This window comes from Triticum urartu, chromosome 6A (genome assembly GCF_056163025.1).
Source record: "Triticum urartu cultivar PI428250 chromosome 6A, HENAU_Tu73, whole genome shotgun sequence".
In the NCBI taxonomy this organism is placed as follows: domain Eukaryota; kingdom Viridiplantae; phylum Streptophyta; class Magnoliopsida; order Poales; family Poaceae; genus Triticum; species Triticum urartu.
In genome coordinates, this window is record NC_141878.1 from 199,544,117 (window position 1) to 199,557,147 (window position 13,031).

Below are 13,031 nucleotides of genomic sequence, written 5' to 3' on the forward strand. Positions count from 1 at the left end.
CCCTTGGGTTCCGCGGACTCAAGGGTCATCTTTATTTTAAACCCCCGGGCTAGTGCTCCTCTGAGTGTTGGTCCAACCTGTCAGCAGCCGGTGACCACCAGGGGCAACTCTGGGCTGGCCTATCGGAAGTTTGGACAATCCGGTGTGCCCTGAGAACGAGATATGTGCAGCTCCTATCGGGATTTGTCGGCACATTCGGGTGGCTTTGCTGGTCTTGTTTTACCATTGTCGAGATGTCTTGTAACCGGGATTCCGAGTCTGATCGGGTCTTCCTGGGAGAAGGAATATCCTTCATTGACCGTGAGAGCTTGTGATGGGCTAAGTTGGGACACCCCTGCAGGGTTATGAACTTTCGAAAGCCGTGCCCGCGGTTATGGGAAGATGGGAATTTGTTAATGTCCGGTTGTAGAAAACTTGAAACTTAACTTAAATTAAATGAATCAACCACGTGTGTAGCCATGATGGTCTCTTTTCGGCGGAGTCCGGGAAGAGAACACGGTCTCGTGTTATGCTTGAACGTAAGTAGTTTCAGGATCACTTCTTGATCTTTATAGCTTCTCGACCGTGCTTTGCTTCTCTTCTCGCTCTCATTTGCATAAGTTAGCCACATATATGCTAGTGCTTGCTGCAGCTCCACCTCACTACCCCTTTTCCTACCTTAAGCTTAAATAGTCTTGATCGTGAGGGTGTGAGATTGTTGAGTCCCCGTGAGTCACAGATTACTTCCAAAACCAGATGCGAGTGCCAATGATGCCAGTGCAGGGGACGCGACCGAACTCAAGTGGGAGTTCGATGAGGATTCGGGACGTTACTATGTTTCCTTTCCGGACGATCAGTAGAGGAGCACAGTTGGGGCGATCGGGGATCTATGCATTTGGGGTTGTCTTTCTTTATTTGGTTCCGTAGTCGGACCTTGATTGTATTCTGGATGATGTAATGCTATATTTATGTATTGTGTGAAGTGGCGATTGTAAGCCAGCTCTTTATCTCTTTCTTATTCAGTACGTGGGATGTGTAAAGATTACCCCTCTTACGACATGCCTACTATGCGGTTATGCCTCTAAGTCATGCTCCGACACGTGGGAGATATAGCCGTATCGTGGGTGTTACACATGACCTCTCCAAACCCACTTTCATAATTATCACAATAAGATTCAACACCCTCCAAAATAGTGGGATCATTACTTCCTAAATTTGACACTCTTCCAAACCCACTTTCATCAATATAATCATCATAAATAGGAGGCATGCTACCATCAAAATAAATTTGCTCATCAAAACTTGGGGGACCAAAAATATCATCTTCATCAAACATAGCATCCCAAGCTTGTGGCTTTGCATATCATTAGCATCATAGATATCCAAGGAATTCATACTAACAACATTGCAATCATGCTCATCATACAAAGATTTACTGCCAAACATTCTAATGCATTCTTCTTCTAACACTTTGGCACAATTATCAGAATCCTTATTTTCATGAAAGACATTAAAAAGATGAAGCATATGAGGTATCCTCAATTCCATTTTTTTATAATTTCCTTTTATAAAATAAACTAGTGATAAAACAAGAAACTAAAAGATTTGATTGCAAGATCTAAAGATATACCTTCAAGCGCTAACCTCCCCAGCAATGGCGCTAGAAAAGAGCTTGATGTCTACTACACAACCTTGTTCTTGTAGACGTTGTTGGGCCTCCAAGTGTAGAGATTTGTAGGACAGTAGCAAATTTCCCTCAAGTGGATGACCTAAGGTTTATCAATCCGTGGGAGGCGTAGGATGAAGATGGTCTCTCTCAAATAACCCTACAATCAAATAACAAAGAGTCTCTTGTGTCCCCAACACACCCAATACAATGGTAAATTGTATAGGTGCACCAGTTCGGCGAAGAGATGGTGATACAAGTGCAATATTGATATAGGTTTTTGTAATCTGAAAATATAAAAACATCAAGGTAACTAATGATAAAAGTGGGCGTAAATGATATTGCAATGCTAGGAAACAAGGCCCAAGGTTCATACTTTCACTAGTGCAAGTTCTCTGAACAATAATAACAAAATTGGATCATACAACTATCCCTCAACATGCAACAAAGAGTCACTCCAAAGTCACTAATAGCGGAGAACAAAGGAAGAGATTATTGTAGGGTACGGAACCACCTCAAAATTATTCTTTCCGATCAATCCGTTGGGCTATTCCTATAAGTGTCACAAACAGCCCTAGAGTTCGTAGTAAAATAACACCTTAAGACGCAAATCAACCAAAACCCTAATGTCACCTAGATACTCCAATGTCATCTCAAGTATCCGATGGTATGATTATACGATATGCATCACACAATCTCAGATTCACCTATTCAACCAACACAAAGAACTTCAAAGAGTGCCCCAAAGTTTCTACCGGAGAGTCAAGACGAAAACGTGTGCCAACCCCTATGCATAAGTTCACGAGGTCACGGAACTCGCAAGTTGATCACCAAAATATACATCAAGTGGATCACGTGATATCCCATTACCACCATAGATAAGCACATGCAAGACATACATCAAGTGTTCTCAAATCCTTAAAGACTCAATCCGATAAGATAACTTCAAAGGGAAAACTCAATCCATTACAAGAGAGTAGAGGGGGAGAAACATCATAAGATCCAGCTATAATAGCAAAGCTTGCGATACATCAAGATCGATCGTGCCGAATCAAGAACACGAGAGAGAGAGAGAGATCAAACACATAGCTACTGGTACATACCCTCAGCCCCGAGGGTGAACTACTCCCTCCTCGTCATGGAGAGCGTCGGGATGATGAATATGTCCACCATAGAGGGATCCCCCCTCCGACAGGGTGCCGAAACGGGTCTAGATTGGTTTTCGGTGGCTACGGAGGCTTCTGGCGGCGAAACTCCTGATCTAGGTTTCTTTTTGGAAGTTTTGAGTTATATAAGAGGTGTTGGAGTCGAGAACAAGGAAGGGGGTCTCCGTGCTGTCCATGAGGTAGGGAGGCGCGCCCAGGGGGTGGGAACGTCCCCCCTCGTGGGCAGCCTGGGACTCTTCTAGCCCAACTCTTTTACCTCATGGCCTTCTTCTGTTCTAAAAATAAGTTCCGTGAAGTTTCAGGTGAATTGGACTCTGTTTGATTTTCCTTTCTCTAAAACTCAAAAACAAGGAAAAAACAGAAACTGGCACTGGGCTCTAGGTTAATAGGTTAGTCCGAAAAATCATATAAAATAGCATATAAATGCATTTAAAAGATCGAAGGTTGATAATATAATAGCATGGAACAATCAAAAATTATAGATACATTGGAGACGTATCACACCGCACCAGGCCACTCCTCCTGACAAGTCTGGCACAGCGTTAGGCCACGCCTCCTACTCTAACTCAGCCACGCCAGCCGTCTCCGCCGCCTCAGCAATCGCGGAAGAGAGCCGCCACAGCTATGGTGTGTAGCGGTACAAGTCGAGGTAGTACAGGAGGTAGAGGCGGAGGCAAGCGATATCAATATGGTTCAAGCCTCACTCCTCTTCCTTAGAGGCCTTACGACATGACCGAGGAGCAAAACATAGCCATAGTGAAGGCCCAAGTGGACACCCATTTTGGACCGAAACCGGCACCGCCGCCAAGGGAGAATGTGCCTAAGGAAAAGATTGACCAGTTTATTCGTATGGTTAGAGCACCAGCTCCCAAGCCTCTTGACTCAGACTATGAGCGCCAAATCAGGAAGGCACATCGAGCACGAATTCACAAGGAGTCGAGCTCGAGCCAAGAAGCTGGCAAAAATGCGGGAAAACCGTTCCCCAGCTGGGAGAACAGGCAGCGCAATCGATCCCCCCGCTTGTTGTACCAACACATGAGAGTACCGCGCCGGTTAGCTGGTAGCAACCGACGAGCATAGTGAAGAAAATATGCCCTAGAGGCAATAATAAAGTTGTTATTTATATTTCCTTATATCATGATAAATGTTTATTATTCATGCTAGAATTGTATTAACTGGAAACTTAGTACATGTGTGAATACATAGACAAACAGAGTGTCACTAGTTTGCCTCTACTTGACTAGCTCGTTGAATCAATGATGGTTATGTTTCCTAACCATAGACATGAGTTGTCATTTGATTACCGGGATCACATCATTAGAGAATGATGTGATTGACTTGACCCATCCGTTAGCTTAGCACGATGATCGTTTAGTTTGTTGCTTTTGCTTTCTCCATAACTATACATGTTCCTATGACTATGAGATCATACAACTCCCGAATACCGGAGGAACACTTTGTGTGCTACCAAACATCACAACGTAACTGGGTGATTATAAAGGTGCTCTACAGGTGTCCCCGATGGTGTTTGTTGAGTTGGCATGGATCGAGATTAGGATTTGTCACTCCGATTGTCACAGAGGTATCTCTGGGCCCTCTCGGTAATGCACATCACTATAAGCCTTGCAAGCAATGTGACTAATGAGTTAGTTACGGGATGTTTCATTATGGAACAAGTAAACAGACTTGTCGGCAACGAGATTGAACTAGGTATTGAGATACCGACGATAGAATCTCGGGCAAGTAACATACCGATGATAAAGGGAACAACGTATACCGTTATGCGGTTTGACCGATAAAGATCTTCGTAGAATATGTAGGAACCAATATGAGCATCCAGGTTCCGCTATTAGTTATTGACCGGAGATGAGCCTCGGTCATGTCTACATAGTTCTCGAACCCGTAGGGTCCACACACTTAACGTTCGGTGACGATCGGTATTATGAGTTTATGTGTTTTGATGTACCGAAGGTAGTTGGGAGTCCCGGATTTGATTACGGACATAACGAGGAGTCTGGAAATGGTCGAGACATAAAGATCGATATATTGGAAGCCTATATTTGGACATAGGAATGGTTCCGAGTAGTTCGGGCATTTTTCCGGAGTACCGGGAGGTTACCGGAACCCCCCGGGGAGTATGTGGGCCTTATTGGGCCTTAGTGGAATAGAGGAGAGGGAAGGGAAAAGAGGGAGGCGCGCCCCCCAAGCCCAATCCGAATTGGGAGGGGGCCCGGTCCCCTTTCCTTCCTTCCTCTCTCCTCCTTCCTTCCTCTCCTACTCCTACTTGGAAGGGCTCCTACTTCTACTAGGAAAGGGGGGAGTAGGACTCCCCCAGGGCGCGCCATAGAGAGGGCCGCCCCTCCCCCTCCCCCACTCCTTTATATACAGGGGAGGGGGGAACCCCATGGATACACAAGTTGATGATTGATCTTTTAGCTGTGTGCGGTGCCCCCCTCCACCATAATCCACCTCGGTTATATCGTAGCGGTGCTTAGGCGAAGCCCTGTTTCGGTACCATCATCATCACAGTCATCACGCCGTCATGCTGACGAAACTCTCCCTCGAAGCTCTACTGGATCGTGAGTTCACGGGACGTCATCGAGCTGAACATGTGCAGATTGAGGAGGTGCCGTACCTTCGGTGCTAGATCGGCCAACCGTGAAGACGTACGACTACATCAACCGTGTTGTCATAATGCTTCCGCTTACGGTCTACGAGGGTACATAGACGATACTCTCCCCTCTTGTTGCTATGCATCGCCATGATCTTGCATGCGCATAGGAATTTTTTTGAAATTACTACGTTCCCCAACAGATAGAAGGCAGGCTAAAATGCTCGATATCACTGTTGGACAACTCCTCGAGATCGAGCCCATGTCTCCACTTAGAGAGGAGGACATAAAACGGAAATATCTCCGCGGCCAACCTTTGGTTGAGCCTGAGGAGGTCAAGAACCTCCCAACGAGAATGTATGAATTGCATGATTGGTACATGAAAATTACCAAGAGTTCCAATCGAGATTCCCTCATGGTGAACGTCAAGGAAGAGCATTACTTCCATAAGCTAGCTTTGTCCGTTGAGTATTTAAAACTATTTCAGTTATTCAATCAAGAAGCACTCGACAAATCTCTTGTCAGTTGCTGTTGTCTGTAAGTGATTTCTTTCTGTAATTGAAGTCTCAAGCTAGCTATAGTGCTCATTGATCGATCATTATTACCTGTAATTATCCTCACTATATTCTTTTCTGTGGTATTATGCAGGATGAAGATGTATGAAATGAAAAAAGCTGGACACTATGGCATTGGGTTCATTGACCCAAATACCATTAATGAACACACATGGAAATTGGATTGGTATAAAGCAGATGTAGAGAATAAAATGCTAGAGTTCTTGAAGCGCCTCAATACCAATGAAGATATACTAGTTCCTTACAACTTCCTGTGAGTCACACTGTCTTGTACTACAAATTTTATTTTTGCTTACTAGCTAGCTAGATGCTGATTAGTGTTATGCACATGCCCGCTTAATTAAGACATGCAAACATGTGCGCATGCAGTTACCACTGGATCTTGTTAATCATTAAAGTTGAAGAAGGAATAGTTGAACTACTGGACTCACTACTTAAAAAAGAAAGTGACTTCACCATCTTGAAGGGGATAGTTGATAGGTAATTTCATCATTATTAACTATATCTTGGCCTATTTAGTTCGTCATTTCCTGATATCAACTATTTAATAAACCCTTTATTCCTTTTCTTTGCTGGCGGGCAGGGCTTGGGCAAAGTTCATCAAGGTGACTCCAGGCAAATGGCGACAAAAATTGTTTTGGTTTCGACCCAAGGTAAGTAATTAAGTAGTACTAGCTAGCTACCATCTCTTTAATTCTTGTTTCAATACCATTAATTAATTATCTTGCTTGATTAATTATTATCTGATTAAATTCTATTCTCGTAATGGCCCTGAAGCAGGCGCCGGGGACTGAAGTGTGTGCATACTATGTTTGCGAGAACATTCGCATGATGGCGTCCGAAAGGAGCAAATCTGATAGACAACAATGGGTACGTTTGCCAGAACACTATTCACAATTTTTACATTATTATCTATATCTAGTCACACAACTAATACACATGCATATTGATCTCCTTCTTAACAGTTCAAAGACGTGCGGGAGCAGCTCCTACCAACGGAGCGCATACGAGCACTTCAAGAGGAAATAGCGGGATTTTTGCTCGACCAGGTCATAGATCCCAAAGAAGAATATCATTACCCGCTACCGCCCCATGAACCACTCCCAACTGTCATCGTGCTCCGAAGGCACCAAGGCAACATGTAGGAGAAATTGTATATATATATATATATACATGTGTATGTGTGAATAATGGTGGTTGTGAGACATTCGATGATATATATATATAGGGTGGGTCTATTCTAATAACACCCCTTAAGACCTTATTCTAACTAGTAAGCTTGCACGTGCAACACACGTCTGGACTGAAAGCATGTTATACAATGAAACATAATTTTTTTATCATAATTTCATTTCAAAAATATATATTTCTAATTCCCAAGTCATAAAGATAGGATCTATTTTATTGATAGGATTTATCACTACTTTAGCTACTTTAGCAGCTTGGCCAATTACACGGAATTCGTGATTATTCTATTTCCTGATGCTCGCTATGTATAGTGGTCAAATAGGATTATTTTCTTTGCGAGACCTTTTACTATTTTTTATCATGTGGGAGTTAGAATTAATTCTTGTTTACTTACTTTTATCTGAGTGAAGCGCCCCAGGTGTAAGAATGCCCAGATATCATGTGGGAATTGATAGGATTTATCGCTTCACTTGCAGCAAACCATCAGGTTGCATCGATATCATATCTTTATCACCAAAATAAGACATGAATCATGCTACTCATTACCTACAGGTCCTGACCAATGTAGTTCAATGGCCAGCCCTTCCCCCTGCGGTTGTACCAAGCGACGACCCATACATACCCGTCGACGGAGCCGCTTCGCCCAACTCACAACAGCTGTCGTCGGCTCGCTCGTCTCCCTCATAGAACGGCATCGCTTCGCTCGCAACAAACCATCAGGCTGCATCGATATCATATCTTTATCACCAAAATAAGACATGAATCATGCTACTCATTACCTACAGGTCCTGACCAATGTAGTTCAATGGCCATCCCTTCCCCCTGCGACTGTACCAAGTGACGGCCCATACATACCCGTTGACAGAGCCGCTTCGCCCGACTCACAACAGTTGCCGTTGGCCCGCTCGCCTCCCTCATAGAACGGCATCGCTTCGCTCGCAGCAAACCATCAGGCTGCATCGATATCATATCTTTATCACCAAAATAAGACATGAATCATGCTACTCATTACCTACAGGTCTGACCAATGTAGTTCAATGGCCAGCCATTCCCCCTGCGGCTGTACCAAGCGACGGCCCATACATACCCGTCGACGGACAATGCGGATGCCCGAGCCAGTGCAGCAAGAATAACACTTATTACATGGAGATCCGGACCAATGTAGTTCATTTGACAACATTTAGTGTTCATTCTTCCATGGCCAGGTCCTGACCAATGGAGGTACATTTTTTTTTGCAATCTATCCATTTTAAATAGCATGCCTCTCCTGCAACTTTCAGAAAACGTACTAGCATGTCCTATGCCCAAATAATGGCCATTCCAGGTCCACAAACAAATTAAAAAATACAGGTAGCCATTCGAGATTGTAAGTCTAATAGTAGCTCTTAGATGACAAATAACAAAATCTAATAGTGACCAGGATGGGCATCCCATCGTGTCTCTAATTTGGGGTTGTACTTGGTCCCTTTTTTGTATGAATTTAGTCGGTTCACTCAAATTTTCATCTAAGCTCAATAAAACTGAGACATGCATAGCTAGTCTTTCCACGGCCAATAGCAGCTTTACACAAAAATAGCTCATCATGAACCGGCAAAAGCATCAGCTACGCGATGCATGTGAAATCACATCCCAAGTCCTAAAGGTATATGGCTATTGAATATCAAGAAACAAGCTAGAAAGTAGTAGGCAATGAAAATGGATGGATTCCATGGCAGCATGATCTCTGTGCCCTTCTGTCATTGTGAATCTTGATTAGGGCAGGGAGAAACTGCCGAGTTGCCTTCTTTGGTTCCCGTGTATAGACACCTGCAGCACACAACTATTTGTAGCAAAATGTAAAATATTAACACTGTTCCAAATGGATTTGCATAGGCCCTACGGAAAAAAAGTATAGTCGTGAACCATGGTGCATATATATAACAATGTCTGAATTAAGATGATGAGCATTACAACAGGGGGAGGTAATTGACCTTAAATCACTTACATATGAATATGTATACTCTAAATGTAGGCCTTGGCTGAGAAGCAAGACAGATCTGGACATTCAGTAAGTAAAGCCACAAACTTATCCACCTCTTCATCCCTGAACAACATATTTCTATAAGATAGTATATCTGTATATGCACTGAACAAAGCCCGTATGTTGGAATAGAATAATACTCATGAATGTAATCAAATGAACTAAGAATTTGCTAATATGTCTAGCATGACACATCTCTCATCCTCGTTCCTCCTCGGCACAATTGCATTCCATAGTATGGTTATACATATCCTCAAACATGTAGGAACTAATATTTGTCTTTCTCACGTGCATGAAGAAATAGTTACATTTACGTGCTAGAAAACTAATTGGATGAGAAGTACATATGTCGCTCATTGTTGTTCTTGTATAAAAACAGTACGAAAGTGGGATCATAAACTCACCAATCCTTGTTGTCTCTCTTTATTTACAGAGCATTTAACCTCTGCCTCACACAACGTATATATGTCTCAGCATTCGGCATGTACCTTTTGTCAATGTCAACATACTCAAATACGACATCTTCACCAAGTTCCAATGTAACAGGCTGTCAAGAAAAAAGATGCAATACCAAAGGTGAGAATGGCAGTCTATTGGCCAATATATTCTATTGTAATAATTAGTCTAAAGGAGAAAAGATGCATGATATGTGATAAATTAGTACAAATATAAATAAAATTATAGAAATGTGGAACAAACCTTGACCCTAGGAGTTGCAGCAACTATAATCCTTTTACCAGTTTCATAGCTCCAAATTAATGCAACCTAATAGTTTATCCATCCCTTCACCTGGTGACCTCTTGGACTTAAGTAGAGATGATTTCTGAAACAAAATGTGAGATGTTTAATCTGGGCCTCACCCAAACACACTTATGTACTTTGCTTTGGAAAATATGTATTCAAATAGCTTGCATAGAAAATGGTGTCAAGAAAGAGCCAACTTAATCAAATGGCCTTGCTACATATAATCGATAACCTTCAAGCTATTTCGAAGTCCATATTTCTTTTATCAAAAACCATAATAAAGTTCTTGTGTCATAACAAATAACCTGCTGGGCAGGATGCAGAACCTGAATGCTTTTTCCATCTGCATAACACACTGCAGTTTATGAGAAACCGCAAAAAAATCATATCACCCAAGAGAGGCAACCTACAAACACACATCAATTACATTATCCGAAATAAATATTTCTAGCATCAATTGAAACCATGTTTGAACTATAAATGAGTAATGTATGTAGTTAGTGACATACAGCGATCCAGCCACTGAAGTTTGTGCTCTTGAGCACCTGCACAGGCACGAAATAAGTAATCATAGGAGAGGGAAATCACTAATGAACATTGCAAGTTTGCAACTAATTTGTAGAGTGTGGTTAATCACAGTCGACCGAGCAGAGAAGAAAGCACTCATGATCCTACGTACTGCTGAACACCCTCCCGATTATGCACTCCAATGGACTATTGTTCGCGTCATCAATCTGCACAAATTTGCAAGATGAACTTGGATAATGCATTTCAAGTATGAACTGCTAGCTAGGAGAAAACTGAATGTGGAGCACCTGACGAGGGTGACGATGTGCTTGGAGGCGGGAGCGATGCACTGGCCATGGTCGTCAAGGACGAAGCCAGCGGGTGGCTTGGGCATGGCGTCGCCCGACCATGTCCCCCCAGCGAACCTCCACCTCCCCCTCGGCCTCCTCGTTGTCATAGTCCCTATACCCTGCCTCATCGTCGAAATTCTCATCCAGCCGCAGAGCGTCGGGCGAGCGGGCCATGCCTGCCGGCGGCGCGCGTCTGGATTGCTCCCTGGACGGCGGCCACTCGGCTAAGCCTCTCGGCGTCCCGCGCCCCTGGTGGTGGCGACTGGGTGCGCCAGCAGGGCCTCGCCTCCCTGGCGTACCTTGTTCTTCGCCGTTGTCGTCGTGGAGCCTGGGCGGCAGCCCATGCTGGCGGGTCTGCGGAGGAGGGCCGCGGTTCCTGGGTGGCGGCCTGGACGACCGCTGCTGCCTCGGCAGTGCAGTCACTCGGACGGAGACACACCTCCCGTAACCCACTCTTAAGCAGATTAAGCCTTGGTCCAGCGGAGAATCGGCTGGCGGCGAGACCGCGACCCACGCTTAAGCAGATGCGAGCGCTCATAGGGGTGTGGCGACGGCATGGGGCGGTGGCGGGGCGGCGGAGTGGAGGAGCGGTGATCGGTGACCCTCCAAGCGGTTGGCGACAGCAATAGGGGAGGGATGGCATGTGGATCGTGGCATCGTGCTCATGTATTCTAGGACGACGAAGGGGTACGGATGGATTAGCATGGGATCGGTGGGTTAGTGGAAACGTGGAGTGGCATTGGTGGGTAATTAAAGTGTAAAACACGTTTGATAAATTGGAACCATTTGGACCATCAAATTACAAGTTTCAACGAATAAAATGATTTGGTTCTCCGCTCTCATGCTTTTATAGAGGTAGTAGATAGTAGATAGATAACACCGAAGGCTTATTCTCCTAACACCGAAGGCTTATTCTCCTAACACCCTATACACCCGCAGCCACCCGACCCCAACAGCACAAAAAGAAAAAAAAAGCCAGGTCAACCCCAGCCCGAAACCCACCCCCGCTCCCCCACTCGTGCCCACCACCCGCACTTCCTCCCACCTTCGTCTTCCCATCTCCTTCCTTTCCGAACCACCTCCCACCCCAACGCCTCCACCGCACAACCTCCCTCCCCGCGCCGCCCCTTCACGCCTCGCACCAGACCAACCCCAATCCTCATCACCTTCTACCGCCATCGCCGGCAGCCACCAGCGCCGCGCCGCGCCGGCCGGGCACCCTCCACCGACCGGCCTTCCACCCACACCTACCCCCACCGACGGGACTCATCCTTCTCCTCCGCAGAGCCCCACCTCCTTCCCACCGCGCCGCCCCTCTCTGGCTACCAACCTGCTGCCCCGCGCCAGATCGAGGAGGCGCCGCTCAGCAACGGTGCTGGAAGCTACGCGCCCGAGATCTGGAACGCGCCCGGTCCTCCCCGTTGGCATCTTCCTCCGGCGCCCCCTTCCCTCCTGACCGGCACCGCCCTCCAACCTCTGGTCGCACCAGCGCCGCTGTGCTGGATGGCCGGCGGCTCACCTACCACCGCTTGGAGATCTGATCCCGGGCTGGGAGTGGGCGGCGGTCCCGCGTGTTCCCAAGGAGGCTGGATCCCCACGCGTCTTCCTGTCCCTGTGTGGGTGCGGGCGGCCATCACCTCCCCTTCCGTGAGCACCATGGCGACCACGCGCGTCGACCACCTGGACTGCATCCTACGACCGCAGCGTCCTTCCTCCCTCCAACAGCGGCGGCGAGGTGCACATGGGGGTGCAGTTCTGCCCACAGCAGCGTGCAGCTCGACCAAACAGGCGTTTGTAGTTCGGTCCACCCCTTCGAACGCTGATGGGGGGCCACGGGATCCACCCCCAACGCCGGCGGCCACCCGTTTTGCCCCTGCAAACCACCACATCCTCCTGACCCCCCTGTTTTTAGCACTTCAGTTCCAGCGCCACATCCTCCTAACCCCGTCTCCTTTTCTCTGTGCAGTGCGGTGGCGCGTCAGGTGCAGCACGGTGGCGCGTCAGGTGCAGCACGGTGGCGCGTCAGGTGCAGTGCGGTGGCGCCGGTTGGCAAAACGACGATGGTTTGTGCCTTGTGGTTCGGCGGTTGACGAAAAAGACAAAGAAAAGTCATACACACTTCATCATGGAGTTCAGTATGCAGTTTTGTGTGAGATTGCGAAGCGGCTCAGTATAAAAATACTAAGCGGTTAGTAGCAAGAGGTTCACTTCTCAAAACATGTAGC

The 13,031-nt window shown here is 46.1% G+C and overlaps 1 pseudogene; it reads right to left on the reverse strand.

The window, feature by feature from the left end:
- Positions 1-9,186: 9,186 nt before the first annotated feature.
- On the reverse strand, positions 9,187-11,985 carry LOC125516696 (uncharacterized; annotated as a pseudogene).
- Between the last annotated feature and the right edge of the window lie 1,046 nt (positions 11,986-13,031).